We start from the raw sequence: 14,003 nt of genomic DNA on the forward strand, positions 1-14,003 counted from the left end.
GTTTACGCACCGACATTATGAGGACATACCGTAATTGTTAGGACAGTTGCGATGTCCTCATAAGTCGCGCAGCGTAGAAGCACTTAGAATGATGCAAATAACTCCCTCCCGCTTTTTCTCGACATGTCCCCACAAATACGGTCATCGGACTTTTTTGTGTATGATACACAAAGTCATACACACGGTTTTTTTTTCGCGCCACTTGGATTCATACACGATTACCCGCCACCCCACACACAAAATGACCAGAAGTCATTGGCTGCGTGCGTCAGTGACGTTCTGCTCAGTGATTGGCTGCCGCGGATGTCGGTCTAGGCAGGTTCTGCTCAGTGATTGGCTGAACCCGGAAACGTCGGCTCTGGACGCTCTGCAGCGGAGAACTCCTCCCACCAGCAGCTGCAGGTTATTCTGATGAGAGGATTAATGAGGAAGACGCCGAAGAGGTAAGGATCTAATGTTTAATAGTAGTTAACGTTTGCTTATTGGAAAATTGTTGGTTTGTTATTGTCATGGTCGTTCGCTCTCATTGTTAATTCTCTTCTACCGAGCTGAAATATCGACGGTACTGCCGTGTTTTTAGGTCAGGGTATAACCTCTTAGCCGAGCTACCTGAACTATGAATGAAAGCATACAAGTTACAAGCTATTTTACGAATTAAAGCATAGTTGAAATCGCGTCGGGTTTGCTCGGGGAGCCTGCAAATTAAAAGCCAAGCTGGTCTAACTATGGTTAATGAAGCCTGGACCGTCTGGATCAGTCCGGCCATTTAACAACACTAGCGAGTTTAATGTCAGATCAGGCTGCTGAGACAGAGGGGGACACTGCCTGCCTTACTGGAAGACAGCAGAGACACTTGTGAAAGACAAACAATCTGAAAACTACGGTACATTTCTCTGATTAGCTGTTTTCTTCTTCTGATCGACGCTCGCTCTTTTTATTGATTTTCAATGTCGCTCTCTCCCTCTCTCCATTCACTCTGTAGGCCTGTCTCGCTCAGCCAAACAAAATGTCCATCAGCCCGTCTCCTAGTTGATGCATCCCAGCGACATGTGGAAACAAGTTTTAAGCTTTTCGTAGTACGTTTGTGGGGTGAAGCCCTCGCGGAGAGAAACGTCATTAAAGTAAAGTCAGATCAGCTGGTTCACGTGAGATCAAGCTGCAGGGAGGAGGAGGGAGGAGGAGGGAGGGGGGCTCTGAGCAACATGGAGGTGAATAACAAACATTCAGTGAATGACTGAGGTGGAAATAGACGTAGTGTTAATGAAGGAAGACTTCAGGTTAGTGGAATATAACTGCGCAATGTTATAATTTCCCGTAAATGCAAAATCAATCATATGCAAATTAGCCATGTGTTTGTTAGGTGAGGAGTCGCGGAGAGAAACGTCATTAAAGTAACGTCGGGTCAGCTGGTTCACATGAGATCAGGCTGCAGAGAGGAGGGAGGGGAGACTGAGCAACATGGAGGTGAATGAAGAAATAACATGTCGTTTTCTGATGATCAAACATTCAGGGAATGATCGAGGTGGAAATGGACGTTGTGTTAATGAGGGTTAACTTCAGGTTTGTGGGCTGAGCTTGTGCAGGTTTATTTAATTTGCTGTAAATGCTGCAATGATTGTATGCAAATGCCATGTGATTATGTTGAGAAAAAAACAGCAATGAGCCAGTCCTCCTTATTTTTCCTGATCAAATGCTTCATCCGTTTGTGTAAACTAGTCTGGTGTCTAGTCTAGTCCAGTTGACCTGATTTAAACATGTTTAATGTTGAGAGAGAATGTCTGATGTGAGTTTGGCACATCAGTTTGGCTATAGCTCACTCAACAGTTTCAATGTTCAAATGAATGTGAATGCAACATGGCAATTATTAAAGCTTGTTTAAAATGTATGTTATTATCTGGACATTATTACAGGAAGGATGACTGAGAAGAGGAGGAGGAAGAGAAAGACTCCTGACCAGGATGCACTGGAACATGTTGTTCAAGGAGAGGATAAAGCCTTCCTAGAGGTAAGGTTTATTAACAAGTATAAAAGGTACATTTTTCATCCAATATATTAATGTTTGTTTCTCCTAGTGTAGTCACCTTAAAGGGATAGTTCAACATTTTGGTAAATTCGCACATTGCCATATTCCCTATAGTCATAGCTGTAGGTTCATTACCTTAATTGCTAGTGCATGTTCTGAAATCCACGGGCAGAGATGAGGCACACGGTACCTCCGTTTTTTTCTCAACTACACAATCCAACAACTCCAAAATGCTCTGGTGGACAAGTTGTGACCTGCACATTCTCCATGATATGAAATAATCAAGTAACATTACGACACAGAGTTGTTTACGAGGCAAATGCAGCCGAAACTTTATTCCAGACATGACTGCTGAGTGGAGGGATTTTAAAGTGGAGGTGAAGCAGCCAGCCAAATACACATAGGTCATTAAACTGTTTTCCACTGTACTTAAAAATTGTCAAACTAACACATGAAATGTAACCATTAAGGAGAAATGTTAAGTTTAGTTTGACGTTTTGCATTAGTTCTGTCCGTGATGTCACGGGGTTGGTTGCCTCCGCTGGCTGACAGCCACAGACAGTGAAAGTGAAGGACATTAGCTACAGACAGAGACGGTAAAACATGAAACTGTGGAGGCACTGGATTAGAAGAGACTCAGAGGAGACCTCTACTGTGTTGCTTCTGTGAACTAGTTTTACAGTGTTAAAAACTAGAAAAAAACTTCTGTTTTCTTTAACTGCCGCTAATAAGGAGCCGCAGCAGCGGAGCTGTTAACAAGACTCCTCTGCTGATCACGATGTGATCATTTCTACAGCATGTTTACATCCAGTCTGGAGACAGGAGACAGGCTGGACCCTCTGGTCCCACACCGAGGAGCCTTCACAACCTCACACACACACAGCAGCGATCTGATGGCATCTGATAACATCGGTAACAGTAATAGCGCCCATCACCATAAAATAAGAAGGGAAAATGACTTCAAAATCTCTGATCTCATCCTCCACACCCAGCCCTCAGCAGAAGACTATTCAAACAATAAATATGTCTTACCTTTACTCCAGGTGTCCAAATCAGTCAGCAGCAGCAGTCATCCAGCTCCATTATTCCCTTTTACATCACGTTCCTCGCGGCCAGCGCGTTTCATTCATTTGCATTGTGTTGAAAAAAGTTTTTTTAGCAGCGGCAATAGCCGTGTTTCTGATCAACCGGACCTGTGTTGTCCGGTTCCACCGCTTTGTTTTCTCCCGGTGCAACGTTACTTCCACACGGACACGGTCTGCGGTGTGTCGGACTGTCTGGTCCTCTGGACTGTGGTCTGGACTCGGTACCGACAGCGGAGAGGCTCCACCGTCTCCTCTGTCAGCCTCTCCTGTCAGGAGCTGAAGCTAAAGCTAACGTTAGCTGAAACTTTTTCTTTTCTTTTTTTCAACACAATGCAAATGAATGAAGCACCACGCTGGCTGCCATAGATGAGGAACGCTATGTAAACGGGAATAATCGGTGGATTATTAAACAGTTGGAGCTGGATGACTGCTGCTGCTGACTGATTTGGACACCTGGAGTAAAGGTAAGACATATTTATTGTTTGAATATGAAACATTCAGTTTGAATAATGTTGAATGTTGTTAACTACCTGACACAGCACAGGACTGTGAGGACACAGTGTCCTGCAAGGACAGTCCCCTCCCCCACCTTTCATGTTGATCAGGCAGCAAACTGTGCTGTGTGTCAGATGTTCACCTGACACACCTGAATTATGAGGACACCTTTCTGACAAAGCCCTCATACTTCTGCTGAGGGCTGGGTGTGGAGGATGAGATCAGAGATTTTGAAGTCATTTTCCCTTCTTATTTTATGGTGATGGGCGCTATTACTGTTAATACCGATGTTATCAGATGCCATCAGATCGCTGCTGTGTGTGTGTGTGTGAGGTTGTGAAGGCTCCTCGGTGTGGGACCAGAGGGTCCAGTCTCTCTCCCCGCGGTGACCGATGCTTATCACGGTGTGAACGTGGGCCGGTCGGGGGAGGACGGGCTGAGGCAGAGAAACTGAAAACTGTCGGAGTAACGTCAGGTTGTTGTTGGTTGATCCGGTGAATGATCAACTTTCAGGGTTGATCAGAAGTTTCCTGTGGACCACATCCAGACTGGATGTAAACATGCTGTAGAAATGATCACACCGAGATCAGCAGAGGAGTCTTGTTAACAGCTCCGCTGCTGCTGTGGCTCATTATTAGCGGCAGTTAATGAAAACAGAGGTTTTTTTCTAGTTTTTAACACTGTAAAACTAGTTCACAGAAGCAACACAGTAGAGGTCTCCTCTGAGTCTCTTCTAATCCAGTGCCTCCACAGTTTCATGTTTTACCGTCTCTGTCTGTAGCTATGTCCTTCACTTTCACTGTCTGTGGCTGTCAGCCAACGCAGGCAACCAACCCTGTGACGTCACGGACAGTCGAACGACAAGATGGCTGCGCCCTAGCTAAAACATGCAATTTTTAACTCCCATTTTCTCCTAAATGCTTGTGTTTCATGTGTTAGTTTGCCTAATTTTAAGCACACTGGGAATCCATTTAATGAATTATGTTAAATTGGCTGGCTGCTTCATTTCCACTTTAAAAGTGCAAGTAGTTCATAGTATTTGCTTCATGTGTTGTAATGTCACATAATTATACATGATTATCTCATAGCGTGGTGAATGTGCAGGTCACAACTTGTCCACCAGAGCATTTTGGAGTTGTTAGATTGCGTATTTGAGGAAAGCGGAAGGTACCATGTACCTCGTCTCTGCCCCGCCGATCTCAAACCAGCTTGCAGAGACAAAGGTAACAAACCTACTCCTAAGACTATATGGATTGTGGCAATAGGCAAATATTGAACTATCCCTTTAAAATTGTAGCCTGGTGTAAAAGTAAATAATTAAGAAGTTAGTTTCTAATAAAAGTAGCTGAAAAAACACAAAGGCTATTAATACTAAGAGTAATTGATTCAATAAAGAATAGGTAATTGAAAGGCACATGGATATTGGAAACAGACCATAGAGCATCAAGAGGGGGAAGCACACGACACGTCATCCACTTGAGGATGAGGGTGGATGACGTGTGCTCTCATGTGACGTTAGCCAACCCCCTACCCACATTCGCACACAGCGGTTCACATACTAACATCATTATCCTCATTATCTAAGAAGTTTTTTTAATCCACCAACACTTTCTGAAATATCAAAGGAAACCAATTCTGTAAAACAAAAAAAGAAGTAGTAAACCAGCCCCTGAAAATCTTAAAATGGCTCCGAACTGCTTGTGTAACTTCATCCAAGCCTCCTGCAATCACCACAATTGAAAGCATCACTTAGGGCGTTTTCACACCTGCAGTTGTTCCGATTCAGCAACTAAACCGATACAACTGTTGCGTTCTTTTTTCTGGGCCGTTTGTGTTCACATTGCATGATTCTAAAGCGGTACAGCGCCATAGCAACGGCCCTAACAACACCCCATCAGCTGATCAGCAACAATGGCAACAATGAACCGCGGGCTGACTTGCAGTAGTGAGGAGGTTCAATTTCTTATTAATATTTGGGCAGACGAGTATTTAGTTTAAGTTCAATTAAAAAAAATGCCCAAGCTGACTGGTTTATGGCTGGGGCGAGACCTTGAAGTATGCCTATAATGTGCTATAGCTACAAATGTAGTCTAATAGGCTACATTATTATTTATTATTATTATTATTATTATTATTATTAGCTAGTGACCAAGCGTGCTGTCTGCTGTCTCAGTGCTGACACGTGAATGAATGACAGAGCGTGTCACTGCCCGTGAGAGAGAGACAGGGAGGGGGGTGGTCAGGTTGTGTTGGTCAAGCTGTGTTTTCAGTTTCAGGTGTCATAGTTATGTCAGATGAATTGTCCTCTAACACAGCCATTCTCAACCTTGGGGTCCCTCCCGACCCCAGTTGATGTGGCTGGAGGGGGCGAATGAACGACATGTTTCTTGGCATGCATTGCTGACCTGGGCATTGTTTCTTAATAAATTAGAAACATTTTTCTTGTCATTCCCCTTTTCCGTGCATGGTTGAAGGAGATTGGCTTGCATCCACGCTCCACTCGCTCCTGCGCCGACAGGTCCATGTCACATAAACCAGCCCGGGTGTGTGGACACCGCATCAACTCGCCAGCCGCATCTATTTAAACTCCGTCGCTTTGTTTTGTTCTTTTGCCCTGATGAAAACCTCCAGGTCGGAATATTGGCCATGGAGACAAAACTACAGCAGCCAATTATTTTTTTCAGTGCAGGGATCAAGAACTAAAAAGGCAAAAAAAAAAAACCCACCGCGGACAGCGCTGCGCTTTATCCATCATGCGTTCACACCGGCGTGTGTGTGTTTGTGTGTTGGGGCGGGGGGTCGCGGACAGCAGTGCATGTGAAATTGGGGGTCGCGACTCAAAAAGGTTGAGAACCACTGCTCTAACACACCCTACAGTTTGACTCTTTTTTTCTTCTAGTGAACGGGCACCGTAGCATGACTAGTTATAGGGGTTGTTTGCGGAGCTCTGCCCGGTGCTGATCGCCGCGGGTCAGCTTGGAAAGGCTGGTGGACTCGTGGCTTGAGTTTGCGTCTTTCTTTTCTTTTGGCCACCGGCTTTCCTGTTTTAAGGCCAAGACGACACGCTGCTGATGCTCCATTATGTTTTTGGGGCAGTTGCCCGTGGTCCTCCTCCTCCGGTTGCCAGGTAACCAGTCAATTTGTTCCGATACATGTGTCGGTTGCGTTCTCACTACAAACGAACCGCTCCAGGGCTCGGATGGAAACGAGCCGAGACCGCCTCTCCCAAGCGATCTCGGCCCGCTTGTTTTGTTCCGCATCGAGCGCGATTGCTGTGTTCACATCTGACCAAACGAACCGATATATGACGTAAACGCTCCCTGTTTCGGAACAAATGGTCAGGTATGAAAGCGCCCTTAGACTGTGTTTTTAGTCTAAGTCCTCACTGTTGCAGGAAAACCTAAAGCAGCAATCATTACAGTGTGTGGGGAACCTGTGTGCATTTAGCTATTCTTCCACCTGTGAGGACTTAAGCCAGGGACACACCGAGCCGACCGTCGGGCGTCTGGCCTCGTCGGACGGCGTCGGGAGCTCGTCTGTTTGGTGTGTTCCTCTCCGTCGGAGAGCCTCGGCTCTTGTCGGATCTCGTCGGGGCCGATTGAACATGCTCAGTCGGGACTCGTCGGCCGTCGGGAGAGTAGACTCGTCGGGTACTCTGATTGGCTGTGTGCTAGCTATGGTGATTCTGATTGGCGGTGCCCTAAGCGAATCAGCGCGGTGTGTGGGAGGGACGGAAGTGACCACAGTAAACAAACGGTGTCCTAGCCTGTCCTACAGTAAACATGGTATATAAAATAAAAAGAGGAGTAAAGCAATATATTAAGCGGCAATATATATATTTAAACATCAAAGATGTTCAATCAAACCCACATAGTTTGAAACAACGTTCAAAACACACACAGCTCACAACTAAGCATATAAAGCCCGCTAGCTTAATGCTAACGTGTAATGTAAAACACCATAGACGGGCTAACAGAAATTAGCATCGGCTATCGACAATTCGCGGCAACCGAGCCACAGCAGTAAGCTGCTAAAAACTGTTTTAATTCTGGCTTTAGCGCCGTTAACACGTGGCTGGTTAAATTGTTTTGGGGAGATTAATGTTGTCTCATTGATGAAATTAACTGTGGCAGTGGCATTAGTTTGTTTGAATGAACAGTGAGCAGAGCTGCCCCTGGTCTGTATTGGTCTGTATTTCTATGGGGGAGTCCTCGCCACTCAGTCGCTCTGGTCGGCAGTCGGGGCAGTCACAGTGTGTTTCACTTTTTCCTTTCTCCCGACGAGAGGCGACAGACTCGTCGGCCAAAGCCGTCGGCGTCGGGACGCGTCGGGAAGCGTCGTGGCGGTGTGTCAGGGGCTTTAGATTAAAATCAGCGTAAGTGACGATTTTCAAGTCAACTGCAAGTGGAGGGTTCAGGAGACTTGTGGCGCTTTTTGACTACACAGTCACGGCACGGCACAGCTGGGCTCAGTAAAGGTGCTCTTCCACTACAGCTGAGTTCTTCTAGTTCCTCCTCAGCGGGGGCGAGGTTGTCGCAAGGCCATCGTCTGCACCACAGCGTGGTTTTACACACAGCATCCTTTGACCCGGGTGAAGGAATAACAACAGTCTCGATACAGATCAGTGGGTGCTGTTGCCGCTCTTGGGTGTGATATTTAATGAATGAATATTGAACAGGTTCACAGCATTAGGTGTAGTAGATGGCCAGCCTGGTCATTGTAGGCATGTGTACATCTGCACATGACAAATTTTTCATGTCTTCTTTTACATGACCACTAAGTGATGGCGTGATGAGACAACACTATATTTCCTCTGTCCAATTTCAGGAACCCTGTGAAGCACCATGTGACCTGAAGGCTGAAGGCCAATGAAAGCGAGGCAGCATCAGAAAAGGCAAGTTGTGCTTTGTACCTTCACAGTTACTTGCTTTAATATGTTAGAAATGCTTTTGATCCTTCAGGTCTTTATTGTAGTACTGACATTTCTGCAGTAAACATGGCGGTGTCATTACTGATGATTTTTGGAATGAAAGAGTATTGTTTCTGCTTAAAGTAATCTCAGATTTGTTATTGTCATTCTCACACACACACATACAGGAAGCTGCTGGTGGAAGTGATGACCGGATGACGGGTCGGTTCCAATCCTGCAACATCGAAGGATAACTCTGTAAGTTGACTGTACTCTTGTGATGACATGCTTTTACATCCAATCATAAATCTGTTCTATGACAGTGCTCACGAGTCCATACACTGTTGAATGTTGTTAACTACCTGACACAGCGCAGGACTGTGAGGACACAGTGTCCTGCAAGGACAGTCCCCTCCCCCACCTTTCATGTTGATCAGGCAGCAAACTGTGCTGTGTGTCAGATGTTCACCTGACACACCTGAATTATGAGGACACCTTTCTGACAAAGCCCTCATACTTCACAGATGAGGATGCAGAGGTTGGTTATGGATTATATTAAAGATTATGTTAAAGCAGGGGTCTCCAACATGTTGCTCGCGAGCTACCAGTCGCTCACAGCCCCTTTGCCAGTAGCCAAAGGATTAAAGGGATAGTTCGGGTCTTTTGACATGAATCTATGTGGCGTCCCCATCACCAGTTAGGTGCTGTGACAGTGACTTTCCCCGGACTGCGTCCCGTCAGCAGAGTTCCGGTCTGGTTTTGGTGTTGACTAATGCAGTCCGGCTAGGTGGCTGGGGTTATGAAAACAAAGCGTTTTGCTTCTCAAAACAATATGCGTTCAAAAGAGTGATACATTTGCATCACAAAACCGTTGTCCACGAAAAAGTCTGACCTCGCAATCGCTTGGTGCTATTTTCTCTCCCTCCGTATCACTGCGCGCTGCCGCCTGTAGACGGCTGTGTGTTTCCATCAGCTGTTTCACTGAGTTTACTGCTCGGATAGTTCACATAAACATATCTGATTATGACACAAGTGATGAAGCCATCCCTTGTTTTAGCACGGAGCCAAATGGAGACCTTAATGTACCTGATGTGATGCTGAACCTCGACAGGGACAGGGAAGTGAAAAGCTGAAGTTGTTACCTTACATCGCCACAGTCTATGGTTGTGGCATATTACACGTGCATTGCGTCACTTGGTAGCGGATTCCACGGTTGCGTGTAGGGATGCATGATAACATTTTTTTGAAACCGATACCGATAACCGATAACTTTCTGCTTCCGAAGGCCGATACCGATAACCGATAACATACTTGGAAGACTAGTGAGGACCTAACATATATCATGACATCAATACTATAAACAAACCAAAAACAGTTTTGACTCTTTAAATGAAGATATTCTATTAACAAGCCTTTCAAACACAGGGTTTCCCGCAGCGCTTTCCTGTTAAGGCGGCCGCCTTAACAACAATGAGCTGCTGCCTAAACTAACGTCTTAAAAAAATTAAAAATGTAGCGATATTCGCCGCTGCCGCCGCCCCCCCCCCCCATCGGACGAGCGCCTTCATTCATCTCCGCATCCTCTCACACACATACACACACCACAGAGAAGCGCGCATGCATAACAGCAGCGCGCGTGGCGAAACTTAATACGGCGCGCCGTGTGTGTGTGTGTGTGTGGTTGAGGGGGAGAGAGAGGGAGAGTGTGTCTGTGTGTTTGTGTCCCGGTGGCTTCTTACATTTAGCTTTCTGTTGCTAGCGTCGTTAGCATCGTCCTCGTAGCTTTACAAACTCCGTCGGAGCGACGCTCATGTTTCAGGTGACTGACCAGGTTTGCTCGCGCTATTTTCCCTCCTCGTGGAGCTTCATTTGAACATTTATTACAGATTTTCAGCGAACTGTTTTCTTTATTACCGCCCCACATTAGCGCCGTCATGTTCTGTGTTTACAAACCCAGTACGCACGCTGTGCTGCGTTCACGTGTTGACAGAAGTTCCCTGTTCCCGTTTTGCGAGCCGTTCTTCAGACCTTTTTATGTTCATATTTCTATGGTTTATGTGTAATAAGGGTAATTGGGACAAGTCAAGTCAAGTCGGCAACTACCAAAATGATGACCGAGTTGACGAAATGAGGGACTATTCTGATTTCAGTCAGAAAATTGTTTTTCTGATTATAGGGAGGCCACCTGAACGCAGCATTCACTGCAGGCTGCAGGTCTCATGTAGGAGCAGAGCAGAGCGCTCTGAGTGAGAGCGCTTGGTAAAAAAAAAAAAAAAAAGGACCCATACCGCAGTGCTGACAAAAAATATATAATAAATCTTATCGGGCCGATAAGTTATGATATCGGATTTATCGAAATGACGTCATAATTTCCTGATATCGGGCCGATAATTATCGGACCGATAACTATCGTGCATCCCTAGTTGCGTGTGTACGGAGTGTTTTTATTACACCACTCGTGTGGACGCGGAGCAAAACTCTGGTTTCAAAAATCCCCGGGCTCGTGTGGACTAGGCCTGAGTGGCAAATCAAATAGCAGTGGACACAGAGAAACCGGGTAAAACATGTAGTATCAAAACAAACTGTCAAACAATCCGTACACTACGTTGTGTGTTTTAATAAATCCTGTAACACACAGTGTGACCGCGGCACCGGCAGAGAGACAGACAGGCTCATTGTTAATGATGCAGAGGGACGAGTTTACAGCTGTTACTCGCATCCCGACAGTGACTCCCGACACTTATGGTGTGTTCATTATAAGTCGGAAAAAAAAACGAGCTCCTCTCAGACCTCGCAATCACTTGGTGCTACTTTCTCTCCCATCGCATCACTGCACGCTGCCACCTGTAGACAGCTGTGCACGTTTCCATCAGCTGTTTCACTGCTGTTTCAATCATATCTGATTATGACACAAGTGATGAAGCCATCCCTTGTTTTAGCACAGAGCTAAAGGGAGAGCTTTATGAACCTCAATAGGCTATGTAATGCTGAACTTCGCCAGATGGAGTTAGAGCTATAGACTGTATAAAAGAGGTTAGAGCAGAAAGAGTGATGGGTGATTGTTGCAGCACAGTCCATGGTGGAAGATCAGACGGACAAACATACACAGACAGACAGCGTGCATCACCTGCACCGGACAGTGCTGCTGGAAAAAAATAAAAGAACAGAGGAGCCTCGCTAGTTCTCTCTCTTTAGCCTGGCGTTTGGCTGCCCTTTGTTTAAAAGAGTTCAACATGTGAAGATCTATAACCGCCATCTGACCACCGGTCAGCTGAGCCAGAGCACAGTGGAAATAATCGTACTGATTGTCTGATAGTCTGTGTACATTTGTCGGGCTGATCTTCCATCATGCACTGCGCTGCATTACTGATCATCACCTGGTCACCCTGTCTCTCACAGCTATTGACCCCTTGCACGTGACGTCACGTTCCACTCGCGGTAGCTGCGGACGCCATGATGGACGGCAAAAGAACAGTGAACGTCAATGTAATTGAATGGGCGCGTTATAGTTTTGTGACATACCGGGGTTGTAGGGTTTCCCTCCTTTTCCCCTGAGCTGGTTCCAGTGCTGGTTCGGAGCCAGAGCCTGACTAGCACCGGGTCTTTGCTTTTCCACCGCTTAAAAACCGGTTATTGGTTCTTAAAACTGGTCTGAAGCACCAACTCCTTGCTGGTCTAGAGCTAAGAACCGGGGGCTGGTGGCTGGCGGCGGGGTTACATGAGCAACAGGACCAGTGTGAAGATATACAGACACGTTATCGATGCCATTATAAGTTAGTTTATCTACAGTGTATAGTCAATGTAAACACAGTTGAAGCTAACTAGCTGAGCTACATGCTGTGGCTAACAACAGCTAACGCTCGTAGTAAACATAGCACCGTCACAACGTAGTTGCCGCCGGCGGATCGCGGCGATTACAACGAAGACGGCTTCCTGTTTTCTTTTATTTTACAGCCGGCTTTAATCAGAGAATGATCACTAATTATACAGACGTCGGGTCAGGTCTTCAACACCCACGGGTCGGACCAGGTTTTAATTTCCAGGTCCGTTAACTGTAGTTAGCAGCAGCAAAGACAGCAGCAGCTGCTGTATGGGGAGTGTGGCACTGACTGACGTTATAGCTCCTTAGCAGTGGAAAAAGCACAGAAAACTGAGATATTCTACGGTGAATAACAAAAAAACAAACAGAATATTGCAACGGATGAGTAGATATTCTATTTAAAATAAGTGATAATGCTGTGAGGTTGTAGTGTGAAGTGATCGAGCCACATTGTTGGACGGCACCCATACAGTCCATGGAGCAGTACATTATCACTGAGCACTTTCTGCCGTCCGTCATGGCGTCGCCTCTCGCGTAACGTTCTAATTGTGACGTAGCTGCAAGGGGTCAATAGCTGTGGGTCCAACTTTCACTCTTTTGAACGCATATTGTTTTGAGAAGCAAAACGCTTTATTTCCGTGACCCCAACTAGCCAACTAATCCTTTAACAGTCGGCTGACGCGAGACATGGACAACCGTCTCACATTGAAACTGCAGTATTTACCAGAAGCACCATAATTTCTTATTGTACATGCCCACGATAATATTGAGTCACTTTTCTTATCGTGACTTTTGGTATTACTGATACCGTTATGTCCCTATTATATTCTAGTTATTTTAAAAAATCAAGATATAATTTGTTGTTCAGTTTTCATAGTTTTTAAGATTGTTAAGTTTAACATTACAGACATGTGCTTAATCAATATATTATAGTGTAGTGACATGGTTAAAACTTTATATTCCACATTTCCAATTTTCCTTGTCCTGGTAATGGAAATTGTCTATTATACCATTTTAACTGACTTTGTTCATGTCACAATTCAACACTAACACATTTCAGTTATGGGATTCTTTTTGGTTTAATATAAAAGGTTTTCTTTTTTCCTGCCTAGGATGGGGAGCACTAGATGATCATGTTTCCTCTGCTGATGAGAGGCTCGAAAAAAAGAGAGACAATGTGGACCCGCCATCGCCCCGCCACAAAACCCCCGCCCCACTGAGGAGGTACTAGAAGAATTCAGCTGTAGTGGGAGAGGACGTTAGAGAGAGAGAGAGAGATTCCTGAGTGTTGATATCGAGTAGAAAATTTTAAGTAATGTGTATTATAGAGGGCTTAAATAGGCTACTATTTTCATGAAGAGTGGGAAACACAGATTTTACGAACGTAAAGAGTTAATGTTACAGTGTAGCTCTCGGCCATTTTCAATTTCCAAAAGTAGCTCTCAGAGGAAAAAAGGTTGGAGACCCCTGGTATAAATTCAACAAATGAGTGAGACTGATAAAAGTAACAAAGTTGTATGCAGCATTTTGTTCATTTTCTGAATTGGTAGGATGTAAATACAGCCCTGGAATATACTGTATAAAGTAAATATGCCGTAGTGTTTTGGTAAATTAATACCAAAAATAACATGTCAGGAAGTACAGACCTGCAACAACAATGATAATTATTTT

General features: G+C 45.2%; 1 long non-coding RNA gene across 1 annotated transcript; it reads left to right on the forward strand.

Moving 5' to 3' along the window:
• Positions 1-336: 336 nt before the first annotated feature.
• On the forward strand, positions 337-13,528 carry LOC146989175 (uncharacterized). Its single transcript, XR_015035782.1, has 5 exons — positions 337-443; positions 1,911-2,005; positions 8,431-8,501; positions 8,705-8,770; positions 13,445-13,528. It is a non-coding gene; the product is annotated as an uncharacterized LOC146989175 (long non-coding RNA).
• The last annotated feature ends 475 nt before the right edge of the window (positions 13,529-14,003 follow it).

The sequence above is a fragment of the Trachurus japonicus genome, chromosome 4 (genome assembly GCF_045865225.1).
Source record: "Trachurus japonicus isolate A0001 chromosome 4, Traja_1.0".
NCBI lineage: Eukaryota > Metazoa > Chordata > Actinopteri > Carangiformes > Carangidae > Trachurus > Trachurus japonicus.